Source organism: Lactuca virosa, chromosome 5, assembly GCF_052849685.1.
Source record: "Lactuca virosa cultivar CGN04683 chromosome 5, Lactuca_virosa_CGN04683_v6, whole genome shotgun sequence".
Taxonomy (NCBI): Eukaryota; Viridiplantae; Streptophyta; class Magnoliopsida; order Asterales; family Asteraceae; genus Lactuca; species Lactuca virosa.
Genome location: NC_136430.1, coordinates 62,975,480 through 63,003,294, shown reverse-complemented (window position 1 = coordinate 63,003,294; position 27,815 = coordinate 62,975,480).

Sequence of the window (27,815 nt, the reverse complement as noted above, 5' to 3'; positions counted from 1 at the left end):
TTGATAATTTCATAAGGAGTAATATTAAATCTTTGATGAATGAATGATCTATTTTGTGTAAAACATGCAGTAGAGACTACTTCAGCCCAAAGATATTGAGGAAGATTTGCATATGTTAGCATCGTTCTTGTAGCTTCACAAAGAGAACGATTTCGCCTTTCAACAACCCCATTCTGCTGAGGTGTGTAGGGTGAAGAAAAATTATACGAAATTCCTTTTTCTATTAAAAACGAATCTAGAACATTGTTCTTAAATTCGGAACCATTGTCACTCTTGATTTTTCGAACTTTCTTCTTCAAACTTGTTTCCATCTTCTTGATAAAATCAATCATTATTTGAGCAACTTCAGATTTTAACCTGAGAAAATAAAGCCAAGTAAATCAAGAAAAATCATCAACAATGACTAAAATGTACCGTTTCTTGTTGAGAGTTTCAATAGTCGATGGTCCACAAAGATCAATATGAAGAAGTTCCAATGGTTCAATAATTTTCGAATCGATGATAATTGGATGTCCTTGACATTGTTGTTTCCCTTGTTCGCAAGCTGCACACAAAGTATCATTATCAAATTTTAATATAGGTAAGCCTCGAACAAGATCATTTACCACCAATTTATTAAGATTTCGAAAATTCAAGTGAGAAAGACGTAGATGCCAAAGCCAACTAACATCTGATGAAGCTTTCAAAAGTAAGCACACTGAGGGAACAACAACAATTGTCCTTATGTCGAGAGTGAACATATCTCCCTTTCTTTTGGATTTGAGCAAAACTTCATTTGTATTGACTTTCGAAATAATGCTTTCTTCTTCATTAAACACTAGTTGATTTCCAGTGCCCACAACAAGTTGTGGAACACTAATCAAGTTATGTTGAATACCTTCAACATAAGCAACTCGATTAACGGTGAACTTCCCATTTGTAACTTTACGATATCCCTTTACTTGACACTTTTGATTGTTACCGAACTTCACAACTCCAACATTTTCCAAACTTCGATAATCACACAAATTCTCTTTCCTTCCAGTTATGTGATGAGAGCAACCACTATCGATATACCATTTTTCATCATATTGCTCGTCACATAGAATCTGCAGTTAGTGAAAGAATTTAGGTACCCAAGGTTGTTTGGGTCCTTTATGATTAGTTTGAAACACATTATGAAATGAAGATCCTAAAATCCAATTACGAACTTTAGATTTGACACTATCAATTAAGTCCACTTCATTTGGTAAAGGCTCAGAAATATAATATTTCAAAAGTTTAGGACTTTCACTGACTTTCACCTTTGTCTTCTCAGATTGTGGCTTTGTTGCCTTTTCTTTCGAAACAGGGCGCCATGCCTTAACTGAAGATGTCGAGTCTTTCGATGATGAACTGACATTCTACATTTCGTTCAAATAGTTTTCATAAGCATTTTTGATTTGTTATTGAGAATATTTTCCTGATTGATAAGACTTCTCTTTGCCTTCAAGCCAATGATCGATATTTTGCACATTTGTTCTTCCCTTGGTATACGAAACTTTGAAAGCTTGTTTTACTGGAGGATTGGGAAAATTTGGTTGTTGTGGTGTGAATTTGACATTTCGTTTTGAATGAAATTGATCAAACTTTTGTTTTTCAAACTTTGACTCAAAACGTTGTTGAGTAAAATTGCGACGTTGAAAAGATAATGAATTGGTTTTAGATGGAAATGATTTTGAAAAACCATTATTGAAAAACCTTGTTTGATTGTTAGAATGAGACTTCTTCAAAGATGGTGAATTTAGTGAATTTGAAAATTTCTTTTCATGAGATGTGTGACTTTGAGTTCGTGATAAAAACTTTGTGTCTTGATTTTTGATTTTCGAAAAGGCAGTATGTGAAGTTGACTAAGAAAAATTCTTTTTAGACAGAGCGAGATTTTTATTTATAACTGAACTTGATGAAGACATTGTCTTAACCTTTTCATACATTGTCTTTTCAGTAGTTTTCTTTTTCAAATCATTTTGTTTCTTTCGAGACTCAATAATTTGCCAAAAGACTTTCTTTCGTGCTTGTCTCTTTGAAATTCTATTTTCTTTCGAAAAAATGTCAATTTGATCTTTAAATTCTTTTGAATTTATTTTCACATTTTGTGATTCAACTTCCAATTGCGTTTCAACTTCTTTCGAAAATTTCGATTTTTCAACCCATGTTCGTTGAGGTTTTTTTCTTTGATAAGTATATGAATTTTTTGTTAGATTATTTTCTACAGTGCTTTGATTAGAAAAAAAACCTACTTTCAAAGTTTGCTTATTATCTTCTTCTACCAATTTGTTAAATTCAGGCTTGATGTTTTCAACATTCCCAGCAGTAACAAATACTTGATTTGGAAAGATGACATCATTTGAGCACTTGAAATTTGGATAGACAACTGTATTTGTTTCGAGATAATGAGCACCTTTTTCTTCCAACACTTTGTCGAATTTTTCTGTTTCACCATACACCTGATCAACAACAACTCTTGGAATTTCATTTTCTTTTGAAACATCAGTTGTTGTGGTTGTTCCTTTTGAAATTTCATCTTCATCCTCCTCATCATCACTACTGTCAGTTTGACTATCTTTGACACTTACATGATCGAAATCACAAACTTTCGAAATGGAGGCTTGATCAGTGTCAGTCTTAACTAACGAATCATTATATTTTTCTTTGCCTTTACTCAAAGATGTGACATTAATGACAGACAACTGAGAACAATCGATAGATTCTTCTTCCTCAATTTCACTAATTTCGCTAACATTATCAGAATGATCTTCAATATCAGCAAAATTAGATTGAGAATCAGATTTCGAATTCTCAGTTCTTTTAAAAATCTTTATTTGTTCGTTCTTGGTTAAAGTTTCATTCACAATGTCAACTAATTCATTAGCATCCAAATATTCATCAATTTTCACAATTCCAAAAGCAAATCTATTATCATGCACTTTATCAAACTCAACTATTGTCTTTTCGCAATCATAAGACACACAATCAATCTTTTCTCTTTCAAAAGCTAAGAATGGTAATAACTTCCTGTGTTTCTCTTTGCTTATATCAGAAGAGTGATGTAAAGCAGTTAATTTTGCATAAAGTCTCTTAGCTGAATTACAATAAATGTTTCTCTGAGCTAACATCATTCGAACCTCATTATTCAAATTATCCCTATCACATATGAGATTAGTAATTTGCAAATCAAAATATTCTACTCTCATTTTCTTGGAATCCAACTGCTTCTGAACTTCTAGTAACTGAGTACTAGATTTCTTAGCCTCATTACTAGCAGAAATAACCAAATTATCAAAATAAGCAACAGTGTCATCAAAAGCAGTTAATTCAAAATCATAAGCATTCAAAGGAATATTAAAAGATTGAAGTATAGAACGTACCTTCGTGGTCATTGGTGATTTGTCTCCACTCTTCGTCATAAAACAGTGACCAGAAACATTCTCTTCATCTTCTTCCACAAACTTTACATACATCGCCCCATTTTTATGATTATGCATTTCGTCATCATCAGAGCCTGATGACCACATTTGATACTTTCCTTCATCATCATCCTCTCCTCTTGCCACCAAAGACAATCCTTTTTGCTTTATCTCTCACTTCCTCCAGTCGTTCGACATAATATGCTTCATCTTTGATCTTATTTTTCTTCTCTTCTTTCTTTCGAAGCATACAGTCACTTTCCATGAGATTTGCACCATGACAATAGTGACAGTCAACACCACAATCGCCTTTGAGCTTCTTTTCCACTTTCGAATCTTCAAACTTTGATTCCTTCTTTTCAAACTTCTTCTCCCCATTCACTTTTCCAACAAAACTCACTTTTGCTTCACCAGTCCTTCCTTTCAAACCAAATGGCTTTTTATAAAATTTCTTCACTTTGTTATTGGAGTAAAAAGCAATGGCTTCGTCATCCGAGTTAACTATCAATCCTTCATCATCAGAACTCTCTTTTTCAATTTTTTCCTTCTCAGAGACTTTCGATACTAAAGCAAGTGGTCCACCTAAGATTATCTTCGATTCTTCAGCTATCTCAAGAACCTCTGATTCGTGAGTTTTCAGCAAGTTGAAAAGATCATTCAGAGTGATGTATCGAAGCTCTGTTGAGTTTTTACCATTAAACTCACATTTCGCCATTCCTTTCGTAATCCCATAACAAAAGTGAGGTTAAACTCCATGGTTAACCTGGTTATCCCATTGCGATTGCATTTGTAGATGAGTTTGTTCAAGCGATCATAGTAAAGTTCGATAGATTCACCTTCCTTTTGTTTGAACTCTTTCAGTTCCACCAAACAATGTTTCACATAATTAATTTTCGTCTTTTCACTCCCTTGAAACTTCTCCTTGAGAGTATTCCAGATTTCTTTAGCAGATTTGCAACTACGGATGTAGTTATAGACAACCGGAGGAAAAGCACCACGAAGCTCTCTCATACACCTCTTCTCATTCTTCTTCAGCCTTATTGATTGATCAGAAACAGTTTGAGTTGAAGCAGATGAACCAATAGCTTGAACATTTACTGGAGGAAAAACATTTTCGGTGATACAATCCCAAAGCTCCTCATCTAGTCCATTCAGATAATCTTCCATGCGGTCAGCCCATTGATCATAATATTCTGGAATAAGCATAGGAATCTTTGCCGAAGATCCTAGCAAACGAGAAAAAGATGTCATCGTGTTCATATTGAAGTTTGCCATTAATGTACGGATGAATTCTCAGAAAAACTTCAGAAATTTGAGAATTAATTGATGAAATGAACAGAAAGAACAAGCAGAACACTCGATTAAAAAAACTAGTTGCAGAATCGAATCACAACTGGAGATCAAGGATGATTTTCAGTATCAAAGGTGCGGAAATTTTTGAATCCAAGATGAGACTCAAAATACGATTGATACATAATGAAAATAAGATCATTGCAGTATGATTCTTGCTCTGATACCAAATGTAGTAGTTTGATTTATCGAATAATGAAACGAGATCAAAATTGATAAGATGTAAGAACACTAAGAGTAAATAAGATCTGGTTTCAGCTCTATTATACTTTCAGGATACAGAGAGTGTTTAGACAGAATAATGAGAAAAGTTCTATCTAGTCTAAGTATCCTTCCCTATTTATAGGAAATAGAAAGTATACCAAAAGTTACAAATGACTCTACAATCAAGTTTCGAAACAACAATGCCTTTGTAAGTAACATTACATCACATATCGAACACTACTACAATTTCGACACCTTACAACTAACTTCGACTCTTACATGACACATTAACAAGAAATGCATCACCCAACTCCAAAAGGACGGAGTGTTGGAATCATTTGACCTAAGGTCAGATGATGCATGCGATTCTTATCTTTTGGGAAAGATGACAAAATCATCTTTCACTGGGTCTTGTGAAAGAGGTGAGGGTTTGTTAGACCTCATACACACAAATGTGTGTAGGCCCTTCAGATCCACCACAAGGGATGCAAATCAATTTTATGTATCGTTTACAGATGATTATAGTAGATATGGTTATATTTACTTAATCAAACATTAATCAGAAACCTTTGAAAGGATCAAAGAGTTTAAACATGAAGTCGAGAATCAATTGGATAGGAAGATAAAGATGCTCCGATCAGATAGAGTCGGAGAGTATCTTAGTATCGAGTTCCATGACTACCTTAGTGAATGTGGAATAGTTTCACAATTGACACCTCCTAGGACACCACAACTTAATGGTGTGGCTGAGAGGTGCAATCGAACCTTGTTGGACATGGTTCGTTCCATGATGTGTCGAGCTTCTCTTTCAATTTCATTATGGGGGTATGCCTTAGAGACTGCCGCCCATATTCTTAATCTTGTCTCAACTAAGAAGCTTGCCAAAACTGATGGCTATTATGCAAAACTTATAAATCCTATGTGTGCATGCAACCCTAATAACTGATCTACGTTTTCTCTAACTGAACATACAACTTTGAACAATAAAATAGAAACCCTAGAAATCTAGTATATAATCGAAAAATACAAATAGGATTATAAGAATCATACCTTGATTGTTATATAGTAATCACAATGCAAATCCTTGTGTTGTTGAAGCCTTGAGATCAAGCGTCACAAATTTCACGCTTCTAATGGTTCACACCCAACACTAGAAAATGTAGATGATTGAGAAGGAGGAGAGATGAAGAATTTTCGGCCTAACCCTCTAAGGAATAGTATAGCCAAATTCTTAGGGTGTAGGCTATTTATATAGTGTAGTCAGGAAGCCCTAAATAAGCCCTAATCCAAGATTATCTTAAACCGGGTAATTATCCACTTTCCTATTTATCCATCTAGGACAATTCTAGAAGCCTTTAGGCTTCAAGAAACCGCCCAACCCATATGGAGGGTTCTAGGATGCCTCTTGCTCAACTATTGAACAATTAGATTTCAATCCCTGTACTTTTATTTAATTCATTAAATCCAAAATTAATTCCAGTTAATTTCTGATTAAATATTAATTAAATTTTACTATTTCTAAATAATATATTATTTTCATAATATATTAACAAATTATTTGTTTCAATTTATTAATCAAATAATAAATCAAAAATCTTTCTCCAAATATCATCCTGTCTAGTTGCTAGTCTTGAGGGCAACCCAAAAGGATTGTGCTACTATCAATTCAAGTGTATACCAACTATAGTTATGGGCTTAGACACCTAATCCAACAAAAATACCTTACGAAATATGGATAGGGAAAGTTCTCTTGTTAGCACATATCAAGGTTTGGGGTTGTGAAGTCTTTGTTAGACGAGAAACTCATGACAAGCTTGAACCTCGAAGTGAGAGATGTATTTTCATCGGCTACTCACATAAGTCCTTTTAATATTTGTTCTACAGACCTAGTGAGAACGTGGTCTTTGTAGCACGAAGAGGAGTCTTTTACGAAATAGATCTCATATGCAAAGAGGACAGTGGGAGTACCATTGACCTTGAAAAAAAAATTAAAGAATCAAACGATGAAGGAACCTCTGAAGACTTTAGGGTTCAATCAGAGGAAGAGATTCTAGTTAAACCAGTTGACAATTTATTACCTTTTCGTCGCTCTAGTAGAGTTAGAATGCCACATGAGTTCTATGGTTTCCATATAACCACATATGGTGATACGTTTATCAGTGATAGTACACTGGTAAATTTGGATGAACCAACTAACTACAAGGAAGCCATGGCAGGCCCTGAGGTGGCCAAATGGAAAGAGGCAATGGACAACGAGATCATGTCCATGTATGACCACCAAGTTTGGAATTTTTTTGATCAATAACCTGGTCGGAAGACAGTTGGTTGCAAATGGATATTCAAGAAGAAGACCGACACGGATGGTAATGTGCACACATTCAAAGCACGACTGGTTGCAAAGGGATTACTCAAACCCCAAGGATTGACTATGATGAGACCTTCTCCCAAGTGGCTAAGATAAAATCTATTAGGATATTGGTAGCCATGGCTACCTTTCATGACAATGAGATTTGGCAGATGGATGTCAAAACCACTTTTCTTAGTGGGAAGTTGGCTGGGGATGTTTACATGAGTTAGCCAGAGGGTTTTATTGATGCAAAGTTTCCTAATAGAGTGTGTAATCTTGAGAAATCAATCTATGGATTGAAACAAGCATTTCGCATATCGAATCTTTGCTTCGACGAGAATGTCAAGGGGTTTGGTTTCTCTAGAAGTGAAGATGAGTCTCATGTATATGTCAAAGCTAGTGGGAGTATAGTAACCTTCCTAGTGTTGTATGTTAATGACATACTCCTTGTAGGAAACGACATTCCAACTTTGCAAGAGGTTAAGTCTTGGCTTGGAAAGTGTTTCGCACTGAAGGACCTAGGTGAGGCTGCCTATATTTTAGGGATATTAATTCTAAGAGACAGGAGTAAAAGACTAATAGGACTTAGTCAAAGTACATACTTGGAAAAGGTACTAAAACGTTTTAGTATGGAAAATTCCAAGAAGGGAGAACTGCCCATCCAAAGTAATACCAAACTGAGTAAGACTTAGAGTCCGAGTACCGATGCATAGATAGTAGAAATGAGTTGAGTTTCATATGCTTCCTGTTGGATTAGGTGTCTAAGCCCATATATATAGTTGGTATATACTTAAATTGATAGTAGCACAGTCCTTTTGGGTTGCCCTCAAAACTAGCAACTGGACAGATGATTTTGGAGAATGAGGTTGATTTATTATTTGATAATAAATTGCAATAAATAATTTGTTAATATATTATGAGAATAATATATTAATTAGAAATAGTAATATTTAATTAATATTTAATCAGAAATTAATTTCAGGATTAAAAGAATTAATTAAAAGTGCAGGGACTGAATTATAATTGTTTAATAGTTGAACAAGAGGCAATATAAAACCCTCCACTTGGGATGGGATGATTTCTTGGAGCCTAAGGGTTCTAGAATAATCCCTACTTGATAATCAGGAAAGTGGTAATTACCCGATTTAAGAAAATCTTGGATTTGGGCTTATATAGGGTTTCCTGACTTCACTATAAATAGGGCTATTACCCTATGAATTTCGGCCAACTGTTTTTTTGGAAGTCTGGCCAAAATTTCTAGTCTTTCTTCTCTTTCTCAATCATTCTTCTTTGCTAGTGTTGGGTGTGAACCATTAGAGGTGTGACATTTGTGACGCTTGCTCTCAAGGCTTCAACAACACCATAATTTGAATTGCTATTACTATATAGTGAGCAAGGTATGATTAATCTTACCCTAAGTTGTGAATTTCGAAATCATAGTAGAATTCTCAGGTTTTATGTTTTGTCGTTCAAGTTGTATGTTTAATTAGAGAAAACATATATCAATTATTTAGGGTTGCATGCACATATATGATTTATTTGTTTTTCATAATACCCGTCACTTCCGCCATTGGATCGATCATGTATGCTATGATATGTACTCGCCTTGACGTGTCCTTTGTTTTGAGCATGTTCAGTCGTTATTAGGGAAATCCAGGTAAAGTTCATTAGATAGCAGTTTAGAATATTCTCAAATATCTGCAAAGGACTAAGGACTGGGTCCTAGTACTTGGTGGCAGTGATGCATTGAGAGTAATTGGGTATAGTGACGCCAACTTTCAAAGAGATAGAGACAACTTTCGTTCTCAGTATGGCTAGGTATTTACCTTAAATGGAGGAGCAGTTACTTGAAAAAGTTCCAAGCACGAAACAGTGGCTGATTATACATTTGAATCAGAGTACATAGCGGCAAGCGATGCATAAAAGGAAGCAATGTGGTTGAAGAACTTCATCGAAGATCTTGGAGTTGTTCCAACCATTAAGGAGTCGATGGAACTTTTCTGTGATAATGAAGGGGTGGTCGCCTTGACAAAGGAACCAAAAGATCATGGAAGATAGAGGCATATCGACAGAAAGTACCATTTCATCAGACATAGAGTAGAAGGAGGTCACCTCATTGTAAAGAGAATATCATCTAAAGAGAATCCTGCATATCCACTCACAAAGGGTCTGAGTAGGGCTAGGCACATTCAACATGCCAAGAGCATGGGTCTGAGAGATGATATTAGTTTTAGTAGTTAGATAGTTATTTTTTGAAACTTGTAACAAAGTAAATATAATTGACTTTTGGTGATTAAATAATAGAAAATTATTTATGAGTTTGTTTACTACCTTTTGTCAATTGTTTATTTTTGTGTTTCATTTTGCATGTTTTACTTCCCGAATAATTCGATTATTCAAAACTTCACAGTCTCTCATACTTTTGGAAGTAAATGGTGAATTAAGACTGTCATGAATTAAATTGTAGATTGTCTAAAGGATGATAGACATAGCAATAGTGTTGTTGAAATGTTCATGAGTACTTAGAAATGGAGATTTAAGTATTGTATTAACCCAAGCTCAGAGAATTACTTCATGGAATTTATCACGAGTAATTATGAGACAATAATATCTTATAATCTTAAAACGGAGATTTATGAGTTGTGGTTTACAAGTCATTTGTGTATTGATAATATGAAAATGCATCAGTAACTTGATGTTATAAAACGTATTATTATGCATGATTTGATGTGTAGATGGTGCAAGCATATAAGTCAAAGTTTATTCATTACTTTTGCCCTAACAGGAAAAGCGATATCTTTGGGCCCCTCGGTGATTTGGTGTTGACTTATAGTGTCGGGCCCGTCCAGGACTAAATTGATTTATTCGATTAGAAGTTTTATGTCATTACAAATCAAAAATCGGGAAACAAAGTATTGGACAATGAGATTGATTCTATTCCATGTCTCATTTTCGAATGCTATCTTGTCGAATGGAGGATTATATGATCACTTATCTTAAGACACATGACTGACTGGGTCAGAGTTCGACAACGACTTTTGGAAGCTACAATTTGCTGATCGATTCAGAAGTTATACTGGAAATTATAGTTACAGACTTATCCAAGTGGGAGACTGTTGGATTAGGTGTCTAAGCCCATAACTATAATTGATATATACTTGAATCGATAGTAGCACAGTCCTTTTGGGTTACCCTCAAACCTTACAATTGGACAAAATGAATTTTGAGAGAGAGATTAATTTATTATGTGAATAATAAATTAAATAAATGATTTATTAATGTGTTATGGAAATAATATATTAATTAGAAATCATATTATTTAATTAATAATTAATCAGAAATTAATTTGAATTAATTGGATTAATTAAAAGTACAAGGTCTGTTTTGTTATTTATTAATAGTTGAGAAAGGAAGACTCTAGAACCCCTTGGAGGAGGTGGATGAAAATCTCTTGGGAATCCCTAAAAGATTTCGTCAATGGCCCCTTGGACAAGGGATTATGGGCTGCTTGGCCACCAAACAAAGGATCTAAGGGATTTCCCTTTAACTATATAAGGAGCCTCCTACTCCTTGATTTCGTACCATGCCTTTTTCTCCATATCCTTGGACAAAAATTCTCTCCTCTCTCCTAATTCATTCTCTTGCTAGCTTGGGTGTGATTCCATTAGAGACACGACACTTGTGGTGTTCGCTTCCAAGAGATCTTCAAGAAGAATTCTAGTTGTTTACTATAACAACTAAAATGTATGTAATTCTAAAATCCTTTCATGTAAATTTCGAAAATAGCCTAGGGTTTCCAGGTTTTTTTTTTATGTTCTTAGTTATAAGTTCAATAGAGAAAATATAGATCCTATTTAGGTTGCATGAAAACTTAAGGATTTTTAATTTTGTTTGTGTACCTAAATCCCATCAAGTGATTACCCCACTATTAGAGCAGATTCGAGTTTGAGGCTATGAAGGAAGAGCATCGGAAGGGTGAGCGCATAGTGGGTCAGGTGGCTTCCTTCGATTATGATAGTCGAGGGTTATTGAACCTTCATCGGAGGGTGTGGATTCCATACTGGGGTGGTACGCAGCAGGTTTTGATGGAAGAGGCACACAAGTCAAGATTCTCTATTCATCCCGGAGCGACAAAGATGTATAGAGATATCTGGCCTGATTATTGGTGGCCATGTATGAAGCGAGATGTGGCATGGTATGTGGAGAGGTGCTTGACTTGCAAGAAATTCAAGGCCGAGCATCAGCAACCCCATGGAAAAATAGAGTCGTTGGATATTCCCATTTGGAAATGGGAAGAGATTACGATGGATTTTATCACCAAATTTCCTCGGACGGCGTGCGGAGTGGATTCGATATGGGTCATCATGGATCCACTGACCAAGAGCGCACATTTTATCCTGATTCAGGAGAGTATCTATGTGGAGAAATTGGCAGACATCTACATTCGGGAGGTTGTTGTCACACCCTAAAACCGGAACGGCGGAAACGTTTGGGGGTGGAGGACGTCATGTTTAGTATCACAAGACATGTATCATAGTAAGCAAGTAATGAACAACCATTTCATTAGAAAGAAAGTGTTTACAATGTGTGTGTTCATAAAACATAGAATACATAAGCAAATAACAAAACAAGACTTGAAGCTATTATGCTCCATCTTCTGAATTCCCAATGCGAGTACCTGACTAATAGTCTCCTGAGAATACAAGTTATTTGAAAGAGTTGATCAGCAATTAAGCTGGTGAGTTCATAAGATTTTAGTGATGTAAGTAAGTTGTAGAAAGTTGTTGAAAAATGTAGTTGAAATTGAGTAAGTTGTAAGTTCTGTTTAGAAAAGTTCGCCTGTTCCTCTAGAAAATCCTATATTTCCTACTTTGATGAAAGATACGTAAAAATGATTCTACAATCCTTTTTATGAGTACTAAATGGATACAAGTTATATAAAACTCAAAGTAAACAAACAATCGACTGTGCGCATCTGCCCTAAGCCCACAACCAAACAAGGAACAGGAAGTAAGGCGGATAGCACACATCCCATTGTTTGTTAGATCCTTGTTGTATATAACCCTGGCGTATTCACTTGTTACTCATGGAGTTAATTGTAATAGTTCCTTTATATTTAATGAAAAGATTCTTTAAGAAAACCCTTATTTCTTATAATAAAATGGTGACCACAGTGATTACTTCTATAATCACTTAGTTTATACTGACTATATATGATCTAATATCGAATAGATAGTTAATTGGGTGAATCTGCCCTAAGCCCACAACCAAACAAGGAACAGGAAGTAAGGCGGAAAGCACACATCCAACTACTTATTGGGTATTAATGATATATAACCATGATGTATAAACTAATGTAATATAGAGTTAATCACCTAAGGTCCTTTAAGTTTATACTGGTTTAATAAAATGGATTAAACCCTTAACTGGTAAGTTTCTAGTTTTGTATACAAAAAGTTCTGATTTGGAAAGTATGTTTTGTACTAGAAAACTGTGCATTGACTTTGTGTCCTATGACTTGACCCATACCTGGTACCCTTATGATGACTTAATGTATACTGAACATATATATATATATATATATATATATATATATATATCTAAAATCGAATAGATAATAGACTAGGTGAATCCGTTCCAAGCCCACAACCAAACAAGGAACAAGAAGTGAAGCGGAGAGCACACATCCTATTATCCGTCGGATCCTATATATATATATATATATATATATATATATATATATATATATATATATCCTTTGATGTATACATTAAGGAATCATAAGGTTAGCATTATGGTCCCTTTCTACTGAATGTACTAGACTCGACTGTTCTGTTTTTCGTTTGTAAAATGTAAGTTTTCCCTAGTTTATAACTATCTTAACTCGAAAATAGTTTGCATTTGACTTTCAAGTGGTACTGTCACTTTATGAAAGTAATGGGAAATGTAAGTACATGGTTGTCGTTTAAAATGACGTACGGATGTACTGATGACCTTAAAACATGTTTGTTTTATACTGGTCATAATGTGAAGGCTAGTACCCCTACTATACGCTCTCCCTGTCTGGAGATTAAGGGAGCTAAACGCGACTTTTTAGCAAACCAGTTGCTACGCCGTGTAATTAACATTAAAGTTTTATGATCATGTATACCCAATATAACTATCACCTTTTGTTTAGAACAATGAGTTAGTGATTCATTGGTATAATTAGATCCTGTAGTAGTTCCATGCTATAGCAACTTAATATGTTCGTTATGTTTCTCATATAGTATGTTCTGTCTCTCATATAGTATGTTCGTTCTGTTATCGTGTATTGTATCTAGTATGAACTGAATCTCTAAACTATACCTATTATAGTTTACTAATGTTTTACTTGAACTGTTATTGAAAAGACTCATTTGTCTACTAAGTTATGCTTGTACTTTAAAAACGGAGTTTTGTTAAACTATGAAGTAACATAACTTTAAAAGAGTTTTTGAAATGTTTTGATCACTTATAAAAGACATAAGCAATCTTTTGAAAGATGTATATAACAAACAATTACACAATTATCATTGTGTTCAACTTGTATTCCCCCCCCCCCCAAAAGCATTTAAAACAGTTAAAAGATTCATTACGGGGTATGAACTCACCTGATGTGGGTGATTTAACGAATACGCGTGTAAGGATGAGAAGTTCCACGAATGAAGTCCCGAGATACAACAAGTCCTAAATGACATAAAATGGCATATATTGGCATAAATATAGTGTTTAGAAGCAACCAAATGCAAAGAAACACCTCACGGGACTAGGAAACACTTTGTCCAAGTGTTGGAATCACATGTGATTCATCAAAGGAAAGTGGAATGGCACTATCATGAGTTTACGGCCATGGGTTTGCGACCAAGGGAGTTTACGACCGTAAACTCATGGTCAAACATGCATAAGAGGGTGTTTGAAGGCTAGGGTAACTTGAAGGACCATTGTTCTACACAAGGATGATAAAGACCATCATAATGGAGGCTTTTGATGAGTTTACGGCCAGGCAAGGAGTTTACGGATGTAAACTCATGGACATTATGAAATTGAGAGTGGTTTAAGGTCCTATTTTCATCAAGGAAGGGTTCTAGGTCACAAGCCTTGCATCTAGGAGGGTTTATGGCCACAATGGCACCTTTATAGGGGTTTACGGCCATGGGAGATGGCTTGGCCGTAAACTCCTTTTTTTCTTGTATTTTTGATGATTTCAAGGTTCTAAGCATGAGTCTTAACTAGATATCAAGTATAGGGAGTGAGTACTTACGATATAGAGGCTTGAAATGGTGATTAAGGTCCAAGAACACTAGTGTGTGTTCTTGGTGCTTCTTGAAGATCTAAGAAAAGATGATTTCCATGGATGAAATCACTAGATGAAGCTAGCTAAGAAGGATTAACATCAAATTAAGGAAGAACACTTACAACTTTTGAAGATCAAGGATGAAAATCGGGATGATAGTTGAGAGAGAAATGGAGTGTTCTTGAGTTGGAAATGAAAGAATGAAGAAAGTTGAAGGATATGAGCCTATAAAGAGGGAGTTTACGGCCCACCTTGAGTTTACGGTCGTAAACTCAAGTGTTGTGGCCGTGAACTCTAAATGAAGAGGTTAAGGCTTGATTCGTTGAACAGTGTCTCTAGCAGGTACATTCTAACACTCATTCCTTAAGTGTACTAGGCTTAAAACTCCTTAGAATGACCTTTAACCAGGCTAGAACTCATTACCAATGAGTCTGACACTCAGTTGAGTTGACTGACTGAGCTTTCAAAGCAAAAAAATTTCGGGTTGTCACATCATCCCCCCGTTAAATGGAATTTCGTCCCGAAATTAGCTTTCTTACAGCACTACTGGGGTTGCGCTCCTCTGATTTGCAGAATACCCACTCGTAGACCTGGCAACTTTACCTTGGTGTTCATGATAGGATTCGTACTTGGTCCGTCTATCATTACCTCGTGTATACAAGTTGTATATAGTTAGGATTGGTAAGACGGTCGGATGTGCGACTCTGCCCTAGGTCCACAACCAAACAAGGAATAGGAGATAGGGCGGAAGCACACATACTAAATCTGCATAATCATAATCATATACCACCCTCGCGTATACACTGAATAGTGATAGGTGGGTGTATTCGTGCTTAGCCTCTGTGCTTGAACTTGGTCTGTTGGACGAGTGGTATTTCGTGACGGTCTGTGGACCTCTGACAATAAGGCTTCGGAGGAAAAAGTACTCTTCGCATGAGTACTTCGGGGTTTAGAATATAAAAAAGATAAAACTGAGGTTTAGGTCGGACTGTCGATACGAATGACGAAGGTTTCGAGAACTTGATGATCAAGGAGATAGAAACATATGAACTTAGTATGGTGAGGACCATGCCAACTCATGATGAAAGATAGCAACAGACTCTTTACTGAACAAAGTCTGGCCGATTTGAAAGAAATGTATGTTATACGATGATGTATCCCTAGTGTATTCGACAATGTACTCTTTGTGTGTTCCAGTGCTTTCTGTTTTCCCTTTGATGTTAACACTCCTACGTATCATACCGCTATGTGCGCATACATACAAAAGAAAGTGCTTTGATAACTGGTGATGATACTTTATATCATGATCCTCCTCGGTACCACTACGATCGCCTATCATATACAAGTTATGAATATTTAAGATGAATAAGACAATCGACGGAGTAACTCTGCCTCAAATCCACAACCAAACAAGGAACAAGAATTAAGGCGGAATTACTCACTCTAAGTCTGCAACATCTTAGTTATGCACAACCCTGATGCATATGCTAAGCCATCATAGCTTCTCTAAACGGATCTTTTAGTTCTCTTGAATAATGTGATCTATTTCAATATGTGAGTTATTATAATTACTTTTTAAGTGTTTTCCCCAAGTTTTAATCTTATATAAATATAAATTAATTAATTTTTAAAGTAATTACCATTTCGAAAACGTACCACTGCTCGTTGACGACTCCGGGGTTGACTCTCCGGCGGTGATCATCAGAATTCGTCCATCCGCTCCTGAGTTCTTTGCTATCGGGCAGTCCCTCTGATTGTGTCCAGTCTCACCACAACCATAACATGCTTGGTTTTCTTCAGCTCCGGGGACTTGGGAGATCGGTTAGTGCCCTACAGAAACGGACTGTGTGTCCCTTTCTGTGGCAGTTCAGACACTGCATTTCTCGGCATACTCCGGTGTGGTGATAGTTGCACTTTCCACACTTCGGGAGGGTTCCAGCATATCGACTGGCAGGTGCTGGAGCAGCAGGCATTGTAGCGGCGCACATAGTACTCGCTTGTTGCTCTTGCGGGGGTTCTTGTGTTGTTCGCTTCTTTTTCCTCTTATTCCCCGACTTCTGTTTATAGCCATTTCCCTTTGATGGCTCGGGAACGAGGACTTCTACACCATGGCGGACTCCATGGTCAATGAGTCGCTGGGCCAGGCGTTTGGCACTATCGAATGTGGCTGGGTTAGAAGACAACACATCTCCTTGGGTCGGGGCAGTCAGACCCCAAATGTATCGTTCTATCTTCTTGCTCTCCGGGGTAACCATCTCGAGGCATAGTGTTGCCAGGTCACTAAACCTGTCAGTGTTGGCCACTATGTCTGAGCCGACCATCTTGAGCTCCCATAGTTCATGTTTCGGTTTTTGTACTTTGCCCCTTGGGCAGTACTCTTCCAGCATTAACTCTTTTAGGTTTTCCCAACCTAATGAGTTAGCCACTGATATGGTCAGTGACTTAACATGGCTGTTCCACCATGTCAGGGCTCTGTTGGAGAATGTCACACCCCCGAACAAGACGGCGGAAACGTCTGGGGGCTTGGTGTGACTTTCAACATTGTAGTATCATTACAGAGTATATAATTGAAACATAACATCATCATCATCACACATGTAATAGAACAACATTCATTGTTTACATCGAGTATTGTATTTGAATATTACATGCCAAAATAGTCAGATTATGATGAAACAAAATATAACACAATATCCATTAGTTTGTTTCGTTCATCCTGCTTCAACGGTTTCCTGAGAATACAAGTTAATTTAAAAAGGTCAACATAAAAATGTTGGTGAGTTCATAAGCATGTTTGTGAAAATGATTTGTATAACTTTGAAACCACCAGAAAATCCTATATTTTCTGAAAACTGTTTAGTACGTTTGTGTCCGATCTTGTATTATTGCGTGTATGTTATTGTTTATTTGAATAAAAGGGTAAAGAGAACGTAGAGAGAATGTCAAGAGCATGTAAAGAGAATGTTCCCAGACAACCCGATGTTGTCTGTAAAAGAGAAAGCTGCCATACCAACCCCCGAGGTTGAGTACCAGTACGAGTATGTTTCCGAGTAATCCAAAAGAAAAGATAATGGTCTTCCGTAAACTTCATAACGTTAATTCATCTAAGCGAGCCGTCATAACCATATTAAATAATGACAATTTTGCCTGTCTTGGCGTTGTTGGACGTCGGTTTTGATTATAAGGTTTTCGTCACCCTAGACTGAGTTAGTCTAACTGTAGCGAACAACTCAGGTGTGGGGTGTCATCCCCGTATAGATCTATACACAAATCCTCGCTCTCCCTCCAAGAGACTCTGGTTATAACTACAGGCTACGGTCGTACACTTAATAGGTGCCAACCGACAAAACTCACTAGATCCTTAATCGAATTTACGCGAAGAAAAGCATAAACTCATTCCAGGCCCAACGAACCATGTAAGTGAACCACTAAGGCATCGCTAAACATGTAAATCATTTCAATGTCCAATTGGAATGAGATTATATAACATGGGCCCGTAATATATGTGAAAGGACAAGTAAGGCCCATTTCACATGTAAGGTATTTACAGGCCCAAAGAGCACGCAAATAGTATCCAAGGTTCGTCGCACATGTTAATGGGTCAACGAGGCCCAATAAACATATAAGTAGTATACAGGATCTATCAAACATATAAATGGGCCACTAAGGCCCAATAATCTAGAAAATGATCAAAATTAATCCGTTTGTTAGTTTATCGTTGGTTTTGGGTCAAGTATTCACTAAAATAGCATAAGAGCCCACTTTTTGTAAAAATGACGTTCTTGGCCCAATAAGCCAAAAATTTACAATTAAGGCCTAATTTTTGTAAGAATAACACTTTAGTCTCCATTTTGTTCAAAACTTGTGTTGATGACTAGTTTGTATAAAAATAACATTTTAAACCCATTTTTGTCAAAAATATCATTTTTGGCTTGATTTTTGTGAAAACACACATTTTTCTGGTTTTGGGCTTTTCTGACCTAGTTGTTGGAAAATTTGTAGAAAAATCATCGTAAGTCGAAATTTGGATCCGTAAATTCTGCAAGTTTGGAAATTTTGTCTACTTTGTTCACAACTTTTCTCATAATTTTTAATGGCTTCTAACAAGTGTGAAATTGCTCACCTTCACAGGCTGGTCCGAAATTATTTCAAATCTGATAGGCAGTTTTGTAAAATTCGCCAAAATTTGTAGAAAAATTGTATGAAAACGTGAGAGTAGTCATTGTAAAGGTATAAACCTGAACTTTTTGCATGTAAAACAGTTTTGAAAAATATTATCATTTAGGTGGTCAAAACAGTTCGAGATTGGGCCAAAACGTTCCTGTGAAAGGCTGATTTTTTAGTTTAGTTTATAGATCTTGGAACACAACACTCATTTTTTACTATTTTAAGTGTAAAAATACCAGATCTACTAGTTTACATGTATTATATGTGATAACACATAATTTTCTCACGGTTTTCATGTATATCCAAGTGATAAACTTCATATTCTTAACATATTTTTAGATTTATGAAGTAAATAACACATAATCACCAAGTAAATCATGAAAAACACACATATTCATGCATATACACATACATCTACACAAAGCAACTTGTATTCCCCCCCCCCCCCAAAAAAAAACAAAGTAAAAATCGAAAATAGGGGGTATGAACTCACTTTGGGTTGTTGTTTTCGATTTGAAGAAGATATGGAAGGAGATGATGTTGTTTTTGGCTTTGAGTGCTTCCTTAGAAGAAGTTTTGAAACTTGGATGGTCCTACGAAGCATGATCACGAAATGAAGCCATGTAAGGGAGTGTTCTTAGCTTAAGAATGGAAATCAATGACTTAGGTATGATGACAACTTACCAAGGATGATGATCTTGATGAAGAACCTCTAAACACACTCAAAGTCTCGAAAATTTAGAGGAGGTAGGAGGAGTGTTTGAGAGATTTCTTGAGAGTGTTTGAAGGAAATGAAGATGGTGGGGAATGAGGGGTTTGGCCGAGAGTAGAAGAAGAGGGAGAAGAGATAAGCTAGTTGCCTTGAGACATGGGATTGGTTAATTACATGGAGGGTAATTATCATGGAAGACCACAAGGTAAATTTGAGGTGGCACCATTTAACCCCATTCACAATCTTTTCTATTATTTATTATTTTTTTATTATTATATTTTTTTTGTTTTGCGCCGAGAGTTTTGGCTAGGAAGGGGGAAATGGAATAGTTTGGGCCCATTCTTGGTTTTGCTCGATTTTGTGAAGCCCAATAAATATGTTTCGGCCCATTGGGCCCTTAAGTGCATTTACGGCCAAATTTGACATAAAAGAATGGATTTATAGCCTATTAGGGTTAATTGGATTAGTTATGGCCCAATAAGACCCATTAGGGTTAGAATGAATCATTCTAAGCCCAAATGGTCCAAAATGTTATAGATTTGTGAATTGGGTCCAATAAGAGAGTCCTAGTCCATAAAGAACTTGAACCGGGATTTCTAAGGTTTCCAACCCTTAGTTGAACATATGAGATGTATTTGAATGAGAATAGAGTATAGTATTCACTTAGAGTACAGGCTTTTACAATGGATGATGTTTACATGGGAATAAAATTTCCTAGCAAAATGCCAGTTGTGACATCATCCCCCGTTAGAGGGAATTTCGTCCCGAAATTCGTTCGAAAGACAGGTTCATGAATGAGAGAATAGGTGAGGGCACTTTTGCTTCATCTGGTTCTTGCATTCCCGTGTGAATTCCGGTCCACGCTTTGCGTTTCATCGAATCTTCACAATCGGAATGCGACTTTGTTTAGTACGCTTCATTTCCCTGTCCATAACTTCGACCGGTTCTTCGACGAACCGAAGATTCTTGTTTATCTCGATCTCTTCCAAAGGGAATTATAGGAGTCTCATATGATAGGCACCTTTTCAGATTCGAGACGCGGAACACGGGGTGCCCGTTGCTGAGTTCGGCAGGTAGCTGCAGCCTATAAGCCATTGGACCAATCCGGGCAAGAATCTCGAACGGTCCAATGTATCACGGATTCAATTTTCCTCGTTTTCCATAGCGAATCATTCCCTTCCAAGGAGAGTCGTTTAATAACACGCGATCTCCGACTTGACATTCTAATGGCTTACACCGCTTGTCAGCATAGCTCTTCTGTCAGTCTCGCGGTGCTTGAAGTCGATCTTTGATTTGGATTATCTTCTCTGTCGTTTCGCGAATGGTTTCTGGTCCCATGAGAGTACTGGCGAATGATCTGCACTTTCGACCATAAAGAGTCTCGAAAGGAGCATCCTTGATGCTCGTGCGATAACTGTTATTATGTGAGAATTCAATCAAGGGCAACCAGGTATCCCATGACTTGCTGAATTCAAACACTCTGGCTCGGAGCATGACTTCGAGTGGTTGAATGGTCCGTTCGCTTTGGCTATTGGTTTGAAGGTGGTAAGCAACGCTCATATCTAACTATGTTCCCATAGCCCTCTGAATTGACTGTCAAAGTCTTGAAGAAATTCCATTATCTCGATCCGAGATAGTAGATACCGATATTTCATGGAGTCTCACGATCTCCTCGATATAGATCCAAGCTAATCTTTTCGTCTTGTTTGATTTATGTACTAGCAGGAAATGGGCAGATTGGGTTAACCTATCGACGATCACCCAGATAACGCCCAACTCAACTCTTATAACAATAAGCTTCGTCTTTCGACTTCGAGAGTTTTATCCATCCATGCAGTGCTTTCTTCACGATATTATCCGGCTTTGATGCTTTCAAGGTTGGTCGTAGATGCTAACAGTGTTTCGTTCTCGCTTCGTGGGCAGACGAGTATGTTATTGATGAAAATAATGAAAAGGCTAACTAGGAATGGTTGGGAAAACTCGGTTCGTAAGGTTCATGAATATCGTGGGAGCATTCGCTAGACCGAAGGGTATCACAACGGATTTGAAATGGTCGTGACGAATTCGAAAAGCAGTTTTTGGAATGTCCTCTTCTCGGACTCGGAGCTGATGGTAACCGGATCTTAGATCTATTTTAGAGAAGCAACTAGCTCCTTGAAGCTTGGTCAAATAGGTCGTCAATCCGAGGAAGTGGGTATCGGTTTTTGATAGGGAGCTTATTCAATTCCCTAAAATCGCTGCACATTCTGAATGATCCGTCTTCTTGACGAACAAGACCGGAGCTCCCCAGGGTGAGAAACTTGGTCCGATGAATCCTTTGCTCAAAAATTTTCTTAATTGACTGGTTAACTCCATAATTTTGGCGGAAGCTAACCTATAGGGGGAATTGGCAATTGATGTGGCTCCCGGTGTGAGGTCGATTCGAAATTCGACCTGTCTCTCTAGGGTATTCCCGGAAGTTCTTCGGGAATTACATCCGGAAAATCGCATGCTATTGGAATACCTTGTATGCTTACTTCTTCCTTGGTCTTGTCCACAACGTGGGCGAGGAAAACATAGTTCATCTGGTGCAGGCACTTCTGTGCCTTGATGCACGAGATAAGACGAGGATTGGCGCCAGGTTTATCACCATAGATTTTTAGAGTTTTTCGTGATTGGGAAGGTGAAGGCAATCGGCCTTCTCGCGACACATAGTATCAGCACGGTGGGGGCTTAACCCAACCATGCCTATTATCACATCAAAACTCCTAATATTTAGTGGTATTAAATCCATTTGAAATGAATGGTGGTTTAGTGTTAAGGTGTACTCTACATAAATATCTTTGGTTAATTCGGTTTTTCCCATTAGCCATCTCCACCGTGAAGGCTTCGTTTAGTTTCTGGGGTTGTTGTCTTAGTAAGTGCTCAAATTTGTTATTAACGAAGCTTCACTCAGCTCCACTATCGAGTAAGATGCAAGCAAAATAGTTGTTAAGTGGGAACGTACCAGTAACAACTGTCGGGTCTTGGACTGCTTCGCCTTGACCCAAGGTCAGGACCCTTCCTGATCCTTCTGCTCCTTGATTGTTAGCCTTGGGGCAATTGCGCCTAAAGTGACCGGTTCCTCCACACCCATAGCAAGCGTGACTGGTCTCATCATTGGTGTTGTTGTTAAGGTTTTTGCGGTTGTTGTTGTTTTTGTTTAGCTGACGATTCTGTTGTGGGTAAGTTCTACAGTATTTGGTGGTGTGATTCTTTCGGTTGCATTTCTTACAATGCAGCTCCCGGCAGGCTCCCTTATGATGGAAATTGCACTGGTTGCATTTTGGAAGGCTTCCAGCATATGGTCTCGTTGATGTTGGTGTAATAGGGGCCATGGTCGCATGAACAGCAACAACATGTTGCTTCTTTGAGAACCCTTGAGTTGGCTGTCCCTTTCTCTTACTTCCAGACTTTCGCTTCCTGCTCTTAAGCTTGGGGTTTAGTGTGCCTTGATAAGCTGTCACTCGTTGGTTTCCGTGTTCGTTCCTTCAGCTGGAGTTGTCGATACTGTTTCCACATATATTGGTGTTGTTTGCGTTGAGTTGTGCCATGGCAGCGGTTACTGCTGCTGTTAAAGCAGCTTGGAATGTAGCAGAGTCCATCTGCAGGAGCGGTGTCTCGTGTGTGTGCTTGTTATTTTTGTGGGATGACATTTTCCTGCTGCATGATGATAAGCCAGATGGTAAGTAGTGATCGTTATTCCTGGTTGTACTCTATAAATTTCGCGTCTTGTGGAATGATCCACAATGTTTCAATCTACATCCCTATGATGTATTTATGGTAGTAGGTAGTCGTGGATGTTGGCATGAATATTAAGTCTATCCCTAGAGTTCATAGATTATTTTGGTTTCGAGATCCTTGAGTATCTAGCAGTTTCAGGGCTTCGGTTGTGCATATAAGTGAATTCGTGCAATAACATGAAATAAGGAAAACACATAGTTGCCTCATTAGTAAATACCATCATAGGACGTGAAAGAGAATCATAAAAAATGGTAGTGAGGGGGGGGGGGAAGTTGATCCTAATCGTGGCGTAAAGTGTCTGGTGGTGGTTCTGATGAAGTGGATGCACCCTGAAGATGAGCTACTTGTCGCTCGGTGTCTCGTAGTCGTGCCTCCCGAACTAACTGCCTCGTTTGGGAGTCCCGATCACTTCCTCAGTTTGTCTCTCAGTTCTCACTACAGTATCCCGCATTTGGTCCATTTGATTGTGGGTGTCCTGAGTTTGGTTGCCAACGTCTCGGGCGCGTCGGACCATGACTGGGAGGGCCCGGTCAGCTGGTCCTCTATGACTAAGATCGAAGAGACCTCGGTTCCTACTGTAGTGTGGTCGTATTCCCTGTTGGTGACTCCATCTCCAAATATCATGTGCCCATGGGGCGTGGGGCCATCGGGGCCCATACGATAAGCCGGTACTCTGGCTCTGTATGGAGGATTGATGACATCGGATTCTGCATCCGAGTCATCATCATCATCACCCTCGAGCTCTTCCTCTTCGAGGTTCACTACTGGCTCGGCGGGTTCATCTGCAAGTTCTACTTCATGTTCCTCCTCTGGTTCTTCCTCTGAGTCGAGCCACCCTGCTTTCCCCTAATTAGGGAGATAGGTTTCTCCTGACTAATGATACCCGACCATATCGTCCGCACGAAGTTGTATAAATACTAGAAACAAACAGCACACCAAATACTCCTTTAGTGTTTTAAAATTTTACTTAGGTTTGGTTCTATAAGCTCTTTGGGCAATTAGATGGTAAGTTTTCGATTCATTGTCCATCACAATTACTCCCGAACACATACTGGTCGTATTTTGAATGAATGTAGTTGATCAGGCTACATTCACCCCCAATTACATAACTGTCCGAGTTTAATAGCGTTGTTCAAATCCTCCAAATACTTTTACTGTTCTTGTTGTGTTATTAATCTAAAATGCACACATAAGTATGTATTTTAATTATTATGTTCAGAGTAGTTTAGTCCCATTGTATTTATAGTTGCATATCCTGTATGATTAGATATGCTAGTTCACTATAAACAATGCTCTGATACCAATCTGTCACACCCCCGAACCAGACGGCGGAAACGTCCCGGGGGCTTGGTGTGACTTTCAACATTGTAGAGTATATAATTGAAACATAACATCATCATCATCACACATGTAATAGAACAACATTCATTTTTTACATCGAGTATTGTATTTGAATATTACATGCCAAAATAGTCAGATTATGATGAAACAAAATATAACACAATATCCATTAGTTTGTTTCGTTCATCCTGCTTCAACGGTTTCCTGAGAATACAAGTTAATTTAAAAAGGTCAACATAAAAATGTTGGTGAGTTCATAAGCATGTTTGTGAAAATGATTTGTATAACTTTGAAACCACCAGAAAATCCTATATTTTCTGAAAACTGTTTAGTACGTTTGTGTCAGATCTTGTATTACTGCGTGTATGTTATTGTTTATTTGAATAAAAGGGTAAAGAGAACGTAGAGAGAATGTCAAGAGCATGTAAAGAGAATGTTCCCAGACAACCCGATGTTGTCTGTAAAAGAGAAAGCTGCCATACCAACCCCCGAGGTTTAGTACCAGTACGAGTATGTTTCCGAGTAATCCAAAAGAAAAGATAATGGTCTTCCATAAACTTCATAACGTTAATTCATCTAAGCGAGCCGTCATAACCATACTAAATAATGACAATTTTGCCTGTCTTGGCGTTGTTGGACGTCGGTTTTGATTATAAGGTTTTCGTCACCCTAGACTGAGTTAGTCTAACTGTAGCGAACAGCTCAGGTGTGGGGTGTCATCCCCGTATAGATCTATACACAAATCCTCGCTCTCCCTCCAAGAGACTCTGGTTATAACTACAGGCTACGGTCGTACACTTAATAGGTGCCAACCGACAAAACTCACTAGATCCTTAATCAAATTTACGCGAAGAAAAGTATAAACTCATTCCAGGCCCAACGAACCATGTAAGTGAACCACTAAGGCATCGCTAAACATGTAAATCATTTCAAGGTCCAATTGGAATGAGATTATATAACATGGGCCCGAAATATATGTGAAAGGACAACTAAGGCCCATTTTACATGTAAGGTATTTACATGCCCAAAGAGCACGCAAATAGTATCCAAGGTCCGTCGCACATGTTAATGGGTCAACGAGGCCCAATAAACATATAAGTAGTATACAGGATCTATCAAACATATAAATGGGCCACTAAGGCCCAATAATCTAGAAAATGATCAAAATTAATCCGTTTGTTAGTTTATAGTTGGTTTTGGGTCAAGTATTCACTAAAATAGCATAAGAGCCCACTTTTTGTAAAAATGACGTTCTTGGCCCAATAAGCCAAAAGTTTACAATTAAGGCCTAATTTTTGTAAGAATAACACTTTGGTCTCCATTTTGTTCAAAACTTGTGTTGATGACTAGTTTGTATAAAAATAACATTTTAAACCCATTTTTGTCAAAAATATCATTTTTGGCTTGATTTTTGTGAAAACACACATTTTTCTGGTTTTGGGCTTTTCTGACCTAGTTGTTGGAAAATTTGTAGAAAAATCATCGTAAGTCGAAATTCGGATCCGTAAATTCTGGAAGTTTGGAAATTTTGTCTACTTTGTTCACAACTTTTCTCATAATTTTTAATGGCTTCTAACAAGTGTGAAATTGCTCACCTTCACAGGCTGGTCCGAAATTATTTCAAATCTGATAGGCAGTTTTGTAAAATTCGCCAAAATTTGTAGAAAAATTGTATGAAAACGTGAGAGTAGTCATTTTAAAGGTATAAACCTGAACTTTTTGCATGTAACAGTTTTGAAAAATATTATCATTTAGGTGGTCAAAACAGTTCGAGATTGGGCCAAAACGTTCCTGTGAAAGGCTGATTTTTTAGTTTAGTTTATAGATCTTGGAACACAACACTCATTTTTTACTATTTTAAGTGTATAAATCCCAGATCTACTAGTTTACATGTATTATATGTGATAACACATACTTTTCTCAAGGTTTTCATGTAGATCCAAGTGATAAACTTCATATTCTTAACATATTTTTAGATTTATGAAGTAAATAACACATAATCACCAAGTAAATCATGAAAAACACACATATTCATGCATATACACATAGATCTACACAAAGCAACTTGTATTCTCCCCCAAAACAAAGTAAGAATCGAAAATAGGGGGTATGAACTCACTTTGGGTTGTTGTTTTCGATTTGAAGAAGATATGGAAGGAGATGATGTTGTTTTTGGCTTTGAGTGCTTCCTTAGAAGAAGTTTCGAAACTTGGATGGTCCTAGGAAGCATGATCACGAAATGAAGCCATGTAAGGGAGTGTTCTTAGCTTAAGAATGGAAATCAATGACTTAGGTATGATGACAACTTACCAAGGATGATGATCTTGATGATGAACCTCTAAACACACTCAAAGTCTCGAAAATTTAGAGGAGGTAGGAGGAGTGTTTGAGAGATTTCTTGAGAGTGTTTGAAGGAAATGAAGATGGTGGGGCATGAGGGGTTTGGCCGAGAGTAGAAGAAGAGGGAGAAGAGATAAGCTAGTTTCCTTGAGACATGGGATTGGTTAATTACATGGAGGGTAATTATCATGGAAGACCACAAGGTAAATTTGAGGTGGCACCATTTAACCCCATTCACAATCTTTTCTATTATTTATTATTTTTTATTATTATATTTTTTTTTGTTTTGCGCCGAGTGTTTGGGCTAGGAAGGGGGAAATGGAATAGTTTGGGCCCATTCTTGGTTTTGCTCGATTTTGTGAAGCCCAATAAATATATTTTGGCCCATTGGACCCTTAAGTGCATTTACGGCCCAATTTGACATAAAAGAATGGATTTATAGCCTATTAGGGTTAATTGGATTAGTTATGGCCCAATAAGACCCATTAGGGTTAGAATGAATCATTCTAAGCCCAAATGGTCCAAAATGTTATAGATTTGTGAATTGGGTCCAATAAGAGAGTCCTAGTCCATAAAGAACTTGAACCGGGATTTCTAAGGTTTCCAACCCTTAGTTGAACATATGAGATGTATTTGAATGAGAATAGAGTATAGTATTCACTTAGAGTACAGGCTTTTACAATGGATGATGTTTACATGGGAATAAAATTTCCTAGCAAAATGCCAGTTGTGACATCATCCCCCTGTTAGAGGGAATTTCGTCCCGAAATTCGTTCGAAAGACAGGTTCATGAATGAGAGAATAGGTGAGGGCACTTTTGCTTCATCTGGTTCTTGCATTCCCGTGTGAATT